We start from the raw sequence: 13,115 nt of genomic DNA on the forward strand, positions 1-13,115 counted from the left end.
GAAAAATCCAAAGCCTCATATTCATCCTTGACCTTTTGTCTGTAATTGTCTACCTCAATTCGAGTATCAACAAAATCCCCAAGTTTGGTATCCAATTCCAACAATGCTTCCTCAATTTTGAAGGCTTGTCAGATGTCCTCCTCATCATCAAATTCCACAAAAATATTCTTAAAATTCTCCACTACTGTATCTACAGGTAGCAATCTCTCACATTCCTCATCTTCAAAAATATCCAAACATGCATCACTATAGTGCTTCTCTGCTTCCAAAATTTGCTCTTGGGCGTGATCATTGAGCCGATGAATTTCATCATGTAATGTTTCCATTACTTTATTACTTTCTACTATCTTTTCTATCTAGTCATCAATCATAACTAATTCATCTCCCATATATACATCAATCAAAACTTGGTGCCTTTTCCCCTTTATGGCTTGTAGAGTTTGTAAATCTTTGCTCCAGGCCCGTACTTCATCAATAATGCTGAAGTCCTGCTTCAAAATTGCCACCATTTTATTCACATTTTCTTGAGTAGCATGTAGCATCTTTAGGTTTGCTCTGATAATCATGACTCCTTTCTCTTCAAAACTTTCCCGCCATTGCTGACAGGCTCTCAAAAATGGATCCATATAGACTGCTCCTCCTTCTCTAAGAACAATATTCAAGGTCTCCTCAGGGCGCTTAGGATCAAGAGGACCAATGACTTTGGCCAAATATCCCTTTAGGATCTCAACCTGCCTTCGAAGTGCTTGGATTTCAATCTCATCCTCCCCCATGTTCTTCATGATTTCCTTAATTCCCATGGTAACCATTAATCAGGATGCATCCCGTGTGGGTTTTCCCAACAAAACATTTTTCAATTCATAATCCTTGGGACCAAGGCTTTCTATGTCTGTATCCCCAGGAGGAACAACTACTTGTGTAAAAAATTTTGGGCTATTCCATGTACCTATAACAAATGCCAATGGTATTGCCTCACGTGCTGAGGACTTAGGTTTATTCAAAATTTTTGCAATCTCATAAATGTCATCCTTTGAAGCTCAGAATCTAGGTCTGGTGCTTCTTATCACTTCCTTTTGCAGCCAGCTTTGAGTGTGTTCAACTGGAGGTCTTCTTATTAAAGACAAGGGAGTATGTTCTACAACTTTTTTCCCCTTATCGCTCCTCCTCAGAGTTGTTTTTGTCTATGAGGGCTCTCCTTCTATTTGCTTGATCTCAGTGGACTTGGTAGCCTGTACCTCAGTATTTTGGGGAAGTGATTGAGAATATTCAACTATTTGTCCCTCCTTTGATGCTTCATTGGTTGCCCTTTTTTTTGGTTGCTCCTCTTGCAATGGTTCCTTCTAAACTTGTTCTTTTGATCCTAGAAGCGGAGGAGTAACCAAAACTTTATCTACCACTGTGGCTTGTGGTGAAGATGGGGGAGTAGGATTGAGACCTTGTGTGCCTGGTGGTATTCACATCTAGCCTTCCTATTGAGATTGGCTTGTAGGAGTATGCCCAATCTTGCCATCAATTAACATCATTCCCATAGGCATGAAGTCCAAATCAGAAATTTTAAATACATCATCCCCTTCTTCACTTTTCTCATCTACCCACTATTGCACTTCATCTTCTGAAGAAGAGAATTGTAAGGGTCTTGCCTGGGTGGATGGTGATATGCTCGAGGTACTTCTTCTCCTTTCTTTTTCCATGGCTCTAGCTAGCTGAGTTCTTCTTTGTATGGGCACTTCTTCCTCTTCACCTGTCTCCTCTTCTTCATCCTCTTCTTCTTCTAGGACGGTTTTAGGAACAGAAGGAAAAGGCACCATTCTCTTAGTCACTTTTTGCCTTTTCTTCATTCAGATCTTAATCTTCTTTTGTTTTGTGGATGTGGAAGGGGATACTGGCTATTCTTGTGGAGGAGGCATAGAAACTTGTTGACTCTCTTCCTCTTTAGATTAGTAAGGCACAAAAGGGGGTAGTGGAGGATTATCCTAGACTTGAGTAGCTCCAGTATCCTTAGATCCTTGCACATATTTTTCTTGTTGCTGGGAAGGTGTTTGCACTTCACCCTATTCTGCTTGAATTCTTTGTGGGGAAGTCCTCTTTCTTTTATTCTTTCTTGTCATCTTTGGAGGATGATAGTATCCAACTGGGCGGTCAAGTTGGTATACTGTCTCTGGCATGATGGGAGATTGGAGCACAAAAGTAGGAACTGTAACTTTCCTTCCTCTACATTTCTTAGGGCAAGCTTGAGCATGGAAGACTATAGTGTCAAGTATGGGATCAAGTGGAAAAGGCTACTTGATCCATTCCTTCCTCATTCTTACCACATGTCTTGCTCGATGATCAATATCATCACCCTCCTCCCTGTCAACTTCCACATTCATATTGGGTCTTTCTTTGATTTTGTCTAAGTTGAACAGGGGGTCAAATAGCTCCCTAGAATCTTGTTGCCTTATTTCCTTTGGAATATTGAGATTGAGAGTCTTCTCTGCCAGATACAAAGACATCCTACAATAATCTTGTATGTAGATATCATAGTCATTTGTCGTATTCATCCAATGATCTTCAATAGCATCTTCATGATGAAACTCTTTACCTACCATAATCTCCACCTTCCTGACATTATCAAAATGTATCCTAGGGGAATTGTACTCCTCAAGGGGATAATTCTCCCATTCCCACACAAAAGTCAGAATGTCTTGCTTCCACTTTACCTGGTATGGTCCAATGATGAGAGGCCATGTCCAACAAGGTCTTCTTTGTCTTTTCACCCTCTCATATGCTGATTCAATCTGCCAAGAAATCTCCAGTAGCACTAGTTTGTCACTCAGATATCTGGGGAGCTTCTTGGGATTTATAGTAGCACCACCTACCCGCAAGTATGTGAACATCTTAAACTAAATGAAATAGGCCCCAAGAGTTGTTATCTATGCTTTTTCTTCATTAGATAGCCTCTTTCCATAATCTCCTTCAATGAATTGAATGATCACAAAATGAATGCATCATTCATAATTCTATATTCCTTGCTTTGAGCAGATAGTTTCTTCTTCACTAGTTGAGGTTAGACCATGTAAGGCCAGGCATTGGGATCTTGCATACTACCTCTTCTATACAACTCAGAGTAGTCTATTGCTCTTGTTTCAAGCAAGTATACTATGTAAGACTTCATACAAAAATTCTTCTTATCATTTACCATCCTCAACTACTCACACAAGTTTTCACTAAGTGTGGTGGCCCAGTCCAATGGTATCTTTGATGTTTTGATGGTTTCAATGAAGTTGATCATGAAGGTATTGAGGTGGCCTACTATAGATAAACCCATGACTCTGCTCAAAAGGATAATGGAGTAACTGATATCCTCCTTCATATATCCCTGATTCATATCCACTTTTCCTATTATCCTTCCTTGAGGAGGCCCCTCAATGAGATAAGATGATTGGATGATATCCGTCACCTACTTCATATGTTCCCTGTACCATCTCTCTGCTAATTTGTAGGAGAGTCTAATGACCTGATCCACTCTTGGGAGATGGAAGACCCTCTCAATTTTTTTGGGTCAAAATCAAGGACCACTTCTCCTGTCACACTTTTCAGCACTCTCTCTTCATAAACAAAATGTTGCGCCAATGTCATTACTAGTTTTGCTGATTGCACTGATATGGGATGTGATGCTGCATTCACCAACCCGAAACGTATCAAGGATGAAACTAGATCTGATCTCCCGATTGGTTTATTAGAGGTTTTCAAGAATTCCCCTAAGTTAGTGTGTCCCAGGTCAGTATCTCAGATCTTGGCATAATCATCGTGAAATCTCGATTTGGATGGTATGCCTTGGAACTTGAAGACTACAGGCTTGGGTGCTACTCCAGATGTGGATGCCATTTGATTACTTGCACGACATAAGAATAACTATTATTAGTTCAAAGATAAAACGTAAAAACTATTAAATTAAAATAAGCATAAAAAAAAGAAAATCCCCTTTGGGTATTTTAAATATTTTATTTTATTTGTTTTTTAATTTTAAAAAAATAATTATTTATTTATTTTAAAAAAGAAAAAAATGTGGGGTGTGATGAGGTGGATGTGCATGCAAGAGGCGTAGGGGTGAAGGAATGGAGGGTATGCCATAGGCAGAGAACACACACGGGGGTGTGGGGTGAGGGAGTGTTTAGAGGCATGTGTGAAAGTAGCACCGAAGGTGCATGAAGAAGTGACACAATTAAGCATGCAACGCATTTGAAGTGGGGTGGAAGTGGCACACAACACAAAGGCTAGCACTCGCAAGATTTATGGGTGGTGCATGACGTTTGTGTTGTTAGGCGCGTTGCATTGGGTGAGTGCTGTGGGAAGGTTTTGATGGCACGCAGGTGTGATGAAGCATTGAGCGTAGGTAGTGAGTGAAGAGCACGACAAGGGTTAATAGCATCGCGAGCCAAGTATTTGCGCCACGGGCCAAGTTTTGTGGCGTGCTTGAAGTGCTACAATAGAGAGAGGTGTGACAGAGGGCGTAGGTTTTGCGGTGCATGGCATGGCATGCACTGCATGCAGGCGCATGGGCGCAAGAGCGCTAATGGCGAAAGCCACGTCGCGAGTTATGAAAAGTGCCTTGCGTAGGGTAAAACAGCACGGGACATAGAAGATTTACCTCCTTCAGTGGTTTGTAATCTGCAAAATAAAAACATAAATGAATTGTTATGAAGTGTTTGGGGGGTTTTTATAAACTCGCTCGTGATGGTTTGGGATCAAGGCTTGCCTTGGTGTGTGTGCCAATACGCAGCGCATACTTGACATGCGCACGACTGAAATTTTTATTATTAATTTAATTTAATTTAATTTTTTTTAACTCTAATATTTTTGACACTAATACTAATTTCTTCTCCCGACTCTCGAACTGTGATTTTAGGAGTTGAAAAAAGTAGGGGGTCCCCATTCCTAGTGAGGAATGGGGTGTGTGTTGTGGACACCACGACAGGTAATTATCGACAAATAGTCAAGAATAAGTATGAGGGTCTCAATTTACTAGAAGCTACTCAAGTGGCTGAAATCATAAAGAAATTCAAGAGTAAACATCCAAACATCATTTTGGTATAAAGGGGAAGAAAAATTAGATGATGGAAATTTAGTTTTGACACTTCAGAGAATTTTGGATTTTTCAAACCTATCATCAAGGTGTGCAAGTGCACAGGTGCGCTTTTCACAGAGCTGCATTGATAATTTTGAAGAAGAAGTAGTATGCCAAAAGTTAATTGCTAGTTCCTAATTTAGAGCATTCTATGCACCAGAAACACATTTTGATAGTAGTTCAACTCCCAAAAATACCTAGAGAAGGCTAGGCTTCCATTTTTAAAGCTTCTAGAGACTTCTAGATCATCTTGTTGCATTATTCTTATCTTCTTAATATTTTATTATTTTGTGTCATGTAAAGGCTCATGCACCCATTAATTGATATAAACAAGGGTGGAGACCTACTTAACATCATTTAGAGAGTTAGTTTGTCTATAATTAGATTTGTTTTATTAGTTTTTAGCATAAGTTGCATTTTAAGAAATTTCTCTCCTAACACAAAGGGGGGAAGATGATTTCTTATAAATATATGGATGTAATATGAACTCTAGGCCATTATTTTGATGCAATAATATATGCTATTGGTGCTCTCATTTTGAGTGTAGTTATTCTTGCTAGAGTGTGTTATTTTTGTGAATGCACGTTCATGAATAATAATGGAGCCAATGGTTTTATTGTGTTGTTATGATTGTACGATATTTTAGTCATGGTGTTTGCCTCATGTTAATGAATTCTACTAATGTAACTAATTAGAGAAAAGATCACCTATTGTTCTTGCATAACGTCTTGTCTCACATGAGCGCACTTTCTATGGCTTTGCAATTTGATGAAACATGAAATATCTTTTAGTTATTACTGAGTTCCCATCTATGATTGCATTAGTGGAGTTAAGGAAGTGCTACTCCTAATTTCATTAGTTTCCTACCTAATTTTTTGATGATTTGATTTACAGATGCGTTGTTATTGTGGTTTATGTCCTCTAGGAATTTCCCTTTCAAGTTATTTTCTTTAATATCTCATTACTTTGTCTTTGTTATTTTCTTTGCTAACACTTGGTTAAAATAATAATTCATATAGTTTCATTGATAAAATTGCATTCATCATAAAACAAAAAATACCAAAAATATATCTCTTTTGTGGTTACTTTTTCAAATAGAAAATAGATCAAATAGATTATCCAAAATTATTCAGAACTAGCAAAGGCCTCCTCATGAACATACACATTTATCTTCAATTGAGTAGATTTTAGTAGGTTGCAAGATCACTTGGAACCTTGGACTTGATCCTTGATTAGCTTTTCAAGAGAGAAGTTTGAAAGAATTCCTATCTTTCAACATCATGAAAAATAATAACTCATCAGAAGTCAAGTGGCACTAGAAGGAGGGCCTACAAACCATTTGGATAAGAAAAAATACTTTCTATTTGAAATTCTACATTTTGTGGAAGTTCAATTTTTTTTCCATCTGACGCTGTCATAAGGTGCACAAGTGCACTATTTTAAGAGAGTGCACTTCTATAAAGGTGCACTTTTCTAGAATTGATGCAAAGTGGAAGATCTTGATCCACCATCTCCATTTCAATAAGCTTTAAGATCTTTAGATAGTTAACTAGAGTTCTTGGAACTCTATCATTTTTGCAAGGCTTGCAGTGACAAAGGACTACCAAGAATTCTACCACTTCAATTCCAAATTTCATCATCTCTAGTTCCACCTCCAAACCTACATCCACCCACCATTCCAGCAAATCCCCCACCGATGGCCTTTTTTGCAAACACAGTAGAGTCACCAATTAACTTGCAAGGTGCACTTAATGACCTTCCCAAGAATCATGAGAAATTTTGCCCAAGGTTCATATACAAAGAAACATGAACAACTAAGGACCTTATCAAAGTCTTTAAATAAATATGCAATTGAAAGAAAGTTCAACAAGAGAATGTGGTCCTCCATTTATTCCCATACTCATTGAGAGAAGTTGCCCTTAACTGGTATGTGAATTTGCCACCAAAATGTATCTAGAATTGGGCTTCCTTTGAAAAGTTGTTCCTTGAGTAATTTAAAACATTCATCAACCCAAGTGTGATACATCATCTATTCATATAAATCAAAAGGGATCTTGTAGAAATCATTTCATGTTTTAATCATCACTTTCACATGGCATACCACAAGTTGGAAATACCTTATACTATACTAGTTAAAGTTGCAATCCAAATTTATCTTAATGCTATGGACCATCTCACTGCTATCTTCCTACAAAGGCTACCTACTACAAATATCGACACATTTGAAAAAGTCTTCAAAGAAGCAATTACCTTTACCAAGAAAGACAATCCTAATAGAGGAGGATTGATGGTTCCATCTCAAGCTACTACAGTGGTACCAATATATACAACTAGAGTGCCAATGATGCCTAGTAAATTCATTCTAGTAAATCTAGTCCTACTACAACAGGCACCAGATGTACTAGTTCTAGCTATAAATTATCTTGGATATGAACCTTCAAAAGTTAATTTCCTTGAGCATAAGACAACAACATCCACTGAAGAATAAAATAACATCGCATATGAAATTGGCCAAATGAAGAAGACTACGTCTCAGATTACCAACAAATTAACCCATTTGAGGTTGTTACAAGGGTAGAACAATAACTTTTACAGAATGAATGTAGGCCCTTACAACAACTATGGTTAGAAATACAACAAGAATTTCAGTGGAAATAAAAATATAGGAAATAACAATGTAGGGAACAATTACAATCATCTACATCGCAACAACAGTTTCCAAAGATAGGATCGACAATGAAATACCCACCCAAATAATGAAAGCATCACTACTGATAATAACAACAATACTCAGTTTGTGTACATCAACCAATATGATAGTAATCAAAACATACCTAATGATAGTAGTTCATACTTTAATGGAAATCAAGAAGTGAACTAAAATTTGCAAAGCAATAAGAGTGAGTCTCCTATGCAATATAATGCTATGATGTTAGAATCTTAAGATTCCCCACATGGAGCCACCAAATAATGAAGAATTCACTTTTCCATTCAGTAAAGAATCATATCCTCAACTAGAAGAGATGCTAGCTTTTCAATATGACAATCAGAATACTTACAATTTATATAACTGAAGGGAACCCATGACTGATGGGATTCCTCCTGCCTTGCAGCCAACACCTCTTGATCCAAGAGAAAAAAACAATCTAGTACCTACCACAACACACTATGTTGGGAAACAAAATCAAAATCAAGGGAATGTGTCTACAATCTTGAAGAATCCTATATGGACAACTAAAAAGTATAGTGCAGTGGAAGATTTAAAGAGGACTAAGGTTAATATGTCCATGTTTGATATGCTACAAAATTTTCCTAATCAAAGGGAAGCATTGCTAAAGATTCTTGATCATAGAAAGGCAATGTCTAATGCAAACACATCCACTCTAAGGACAACATTACAACAAGTCAACACTTATGAGGTAATGCTTACCATGTATAAAAACAAGGCTGAAGTGCCTCCTTTCTTTCTTAGTCTCATTTTTTTTGGAAGAAACCTATACAATTTTCTTATAGATTTAGAAACTTCTTGTAATGTCATGCCACTTTTGATAGCTCAAATATTAGGAGTCACTCCTCAACCCTGAAATTGGATAGTGATACAACTTGACAAGATAGAAGTAAAAGTTATCATGGTATTGAAATATGTTAGAATATAGTTAACTATAGACCCTCAAATTCAAGACATTATAGACACACATGTCATGGAAATCCTAGAAATATACAGATTATTGCTAAGTAGAAAATGGTCAAAATGCTTAAGAAAATGGTTCTCAACTTATTTTACTCAACTATGGCTACCTTGGAAGGGACTTAATAATTAGATCAAGATCAACGCTAAGCCAAAACTAAAGACAATGATCATAGAATACAATGCACCAAATGAGATAGCATTTTTTCAAGCTGATTTTGGGTCCTACAAAGTGATGTCTCTTGACATAACTTTAGCCAAGAGACTAGAAAATCTGAATAAATAATTTATATCCCTATCCCAAAAGAAGATCTCATGACTCAGTTTGTAGATAGTATGGTTGCAAACTTACAATGATTAGGTGAAGAAGTAGACCCAAATATTTTTCTTCTTCCAAGATTTTGTAGGTTGCACAAAGTTAGTCATTTGGAATTTGAATGCTCACATTGTCAAGAAGTAGTGGCTAGGGTACTCACTAAGATAATGCAATCAAAAAATGGTTAAACTTTGAATGAGGTACAAAAGGAAATTTCAAATTCCACATGCATATCTGAATTTGTGGGGATTAATGAAGAAGAAAAGAAGATTCTAATGCATCATATAGTGACACTTCTTTAGATGGTGGGGTTTTATCTAATCCTCCACTAGGGATGATCAAGTCCTAAGGAGAAGACATTTTGTTAAAGGCCAAGGTTGGACCTTGGTGGGTTTTCATAGTAAACTCCAAATTGATAAAATCACTCAATTAATTGGGGATATTCAAAGTCAACAAGAGAAACAAAATACCCCTATATCAAAGATAAACTATGGCAACTCACCAAGTCCACCACATGAAAGATTGCAATGGATCCCAAAGAAACAATCTTTTAAAACTCAAGTGAAGGAAAAGCTATTTACCAATAAACACAAGTCTAGAAAGCCCAAATAACAACCAATTTGGACACCTAGGTTTGAAGGCTCTAAATGAAAATTAGGAGCTAGGGTAGGTATGAAATTAATTAATCCAAAAGGTAGGTCTTTTTATGAAACATATCACTTACAATTTAGATGTACTAAAAATATTGCAGAGTATGAAGCCTTGATTCATGGACTTCTCTTCGCATTAGAGAAAGACATCAAAGCTCTCATAATTGAAGGAGACTCTTAGTTGGTCATTAGATAGGTGAAATCAATCTACTCTTGCAATGATAGAAGATTACTTGTGTACCAAAAAAGAGTTTGGGACTTATTGGAAGATTTTGAGGCCTTGAACATAAGGTCCATTCCGAGGAAGAAAAACATGGTATCCGATGCCCTTTCCATTTTAGTAAGTGAATTGCAACCCATTGAAAGAACAAAAATAAAGAGGTCTTTAGTTGAATTGGTTTCTACTCCATTTATTCTAGAAAACATTATGAACTTCCAAGTCTTCCAAGATGACCAACATATTCTTGAGTTCAATATGTGCAATGGCCTTTTCTGAGGACAAGAGATTGATGATACTCTTGATGACAAACCCAAGGATGATGAGCTAGAGGATTAAGATGAGATTATAAATTTGAAGACCAATACTATTCCTAAGGGGATGGTAGAGTTGGAACGTATCTTTGATCGAGATGAATCAACACATAGTAAAAGAAATGTTGAAGAAAAGGGGATAGAAGAATGTGATTCATATAATTTTGGTATGGAAGAAACTCCTAAGTTAGTAAGAATCAACAAGGCATGCAACCCTCAAGAATGTGAAAGTATGCTTCAATTACTTACAAAATACAAAGATGTCATATCATGGAGTTATGAAGAACTCAAGACATACGATCCTAAAATCATCACTCATGACATTCTGTTGAAGTTTGATGCCAAACATTTTTTTTTAAAGACATAAACCAGTGAATCCCATAATAGAGCCTTTGACAATGAAATAAGTCAAAAAGATACTTGATGCTAAAATTATCTTCCTCATCTAACATTCTACATGGGTGGCTAACTCAGTTCTAGCAAGGAAAAAGACTGGAGAAATTTGCCTTTGTGGATTTTTGCAACTTGAACCTAACTTCTCACAATGATAACTACCCTTTTCTCTCACTTGATAAAGTATTGCAAACTGTGAATGGGTCTAAAATGATGTCTTTTCAAGACTAATATTGTGGATACAACCAAGTAATGGTAGATGAAGAAGATAGATTGAAGACTACACTTACAACAAAATGGGGAACCTTTACATATCAAAGGATGCCTTTTGGATTGATCAACGTGAGAGCCACATTCCAAAGAGTGATGGACAAAGAATTCAAAGGGCTGATAAATAAATGCATAGTTTTCAATATGGATGACTTAACTATCTTTTTGAAAGATCAAAGTACTCATATTATAGATTTGAAAAAAGTATTCAACTAATGTTGAAGACTGAATCCCAAGAAGTGTTCATTCAGGATCACAAAATCAAAGCTTCTTGGTCATATTATTTCTAAAGTTGGGATATCCATTACTTAACTATCTTTTTGAAAGATAGAAGTACTCATATTGCAGATTTGAAACAAGTATTCAACTGATGTCGAAGGTATCATATATCACTGATATCCCAAGAATGAAGTGTTCATTCTTGAAAGGCTAGAAGCAATTCTTGATCTGTCATCTCCTCAGTCATTAAGAGCTGAAATCTTTCTTTAAAAAAATCAAATTTATTGGTAAGTTCATTAGTAGATTTTCTAAGATAGTATATCAACTTAATTACTCACTCAAGAAAGGAGCAAAGACTAAATGAGTCCCTAAAATAAAGAAATATTTTGAAGACATCAAAGTAGCCATCTCTATGGCTCCAGTTCTTGCAAGTCCAGATTATGATTTACAATTCAAAATCGATTCATTTACTTTATAACATTCATGTGCCAAGATTCTCACTCAAAAGAAAGACAAAGAGGATGAAAGACCTATTGTATTCATGAGTTATCCACTAAAGAATACTGAATTAAACTATTCCAATATCGATAAATAATTCTTTGCTCTAATAAAGATAATTAGGAACTTTTTTCATTACATACTAAGGAATAAGGTATATGCTATTGCGCCTAACCCTATAGTTGAAACAATGCTAATGTAGAATGAATTAGGTGAAAGACGAGGAAAATGGATGGCTATATTACAGAAGTTTGATCTAGAGATTGAACCAATAAAGCAAGTGAGAGGAAAATGACTAACTAAGATAATAGCTAATAATGAGATCATTAATGACAATGAAATCAAATTTAATGATGAAATCAACACCAAAAATCAAAAAAATATCATAGTATCTCAAGTGGATATTAATCAAGGAATAATTACAAATGTATGGTATCAAGATATTGTCTATTATCTTTTGCAGAATCAATATCCTAACTGGATGAATAATTTTCAATTTAGAGGAGTAAAGATAAAATGTGAATCCTATATGCTTCGAGATAGAAAACTTTACAAAATAAATTATGAGGGAATTTATTTGAAGTGTTTGGAACAAGAAGTGAAAGAAGTTTTAGAACAATTTCATGATAGGTATGACACAAGACATGGATCAACAGAGGCTACTGTTGGAAATATAGAAGGAGTAACTAAGAGGCGGGCGGGGGGGTGAATTAGTTACCACTAAAATATTTTAGATCCCTTGGATGTTAACAATAAAACTATTTGCTGCTAATATCTGATAAACACACAAAAAATGCTATAACTCGGTAAAAGCAGTGTGATTTAGTTTTAACTGATCTTAAACATTCACAGTGATTAACTTGCAAGCATAAATGAAATAACATGAACACATGGGACACTGAGATTTAATGTGGAAACCCAATATGGAAAAAACTACCAATGTAACTAGTTACTGATTTTCACTCTTCTAAAGTTAGCCTTGTTAGGAGCCAACTTGGTTAAAGGTTACAAAACACACTATTAGGTGTGACCTTGTTAGAGGATTTAATCACCCTATTAGGAGTGGCCTTGTAAGAGGTCTTAAAATAATTCAATGGAACTATCACCTTGTTAGAGGATTACAACTAGTTGTTAAACCAACTCCGTTAAGAGATTTTTGGATCATTGTTACAATGGTAAGAAATAAGCAATGAAATGACTTGACTGAAATGCAACTGAATTGCTAATTATAGATCTCTATTCTACTTCATGCTACATCCTTCCTAATCAAATATTACTTTGCTGCTCCACAAGGATATTTGACCATCCTTCAAGTTCACTCACACTTTCCTTCTCAATCAATCAATACACTTGCATACTCTCACACACTTTAGAATCTCAACTTGACCTTTCATCTATACCATCCAAATTATCAAGTTAGCTCAATTAAAAATTAAAATGACC

Source organism: Cupressus sempervirens, chromosome 7, assembly GCF_028749045.1.
Source record: "Cupressus sempervirens isolate cs-2001-9-10 chromosome 7, ASM2874904v1, whole genome shotgun sequence".
Lineage (NCBI taxonomy): Eukaryota > Viridiplantae > Streptophyta > Pinopsida > Cupressales > Cupressaceae > Cupressus > Cupressus sempervirens.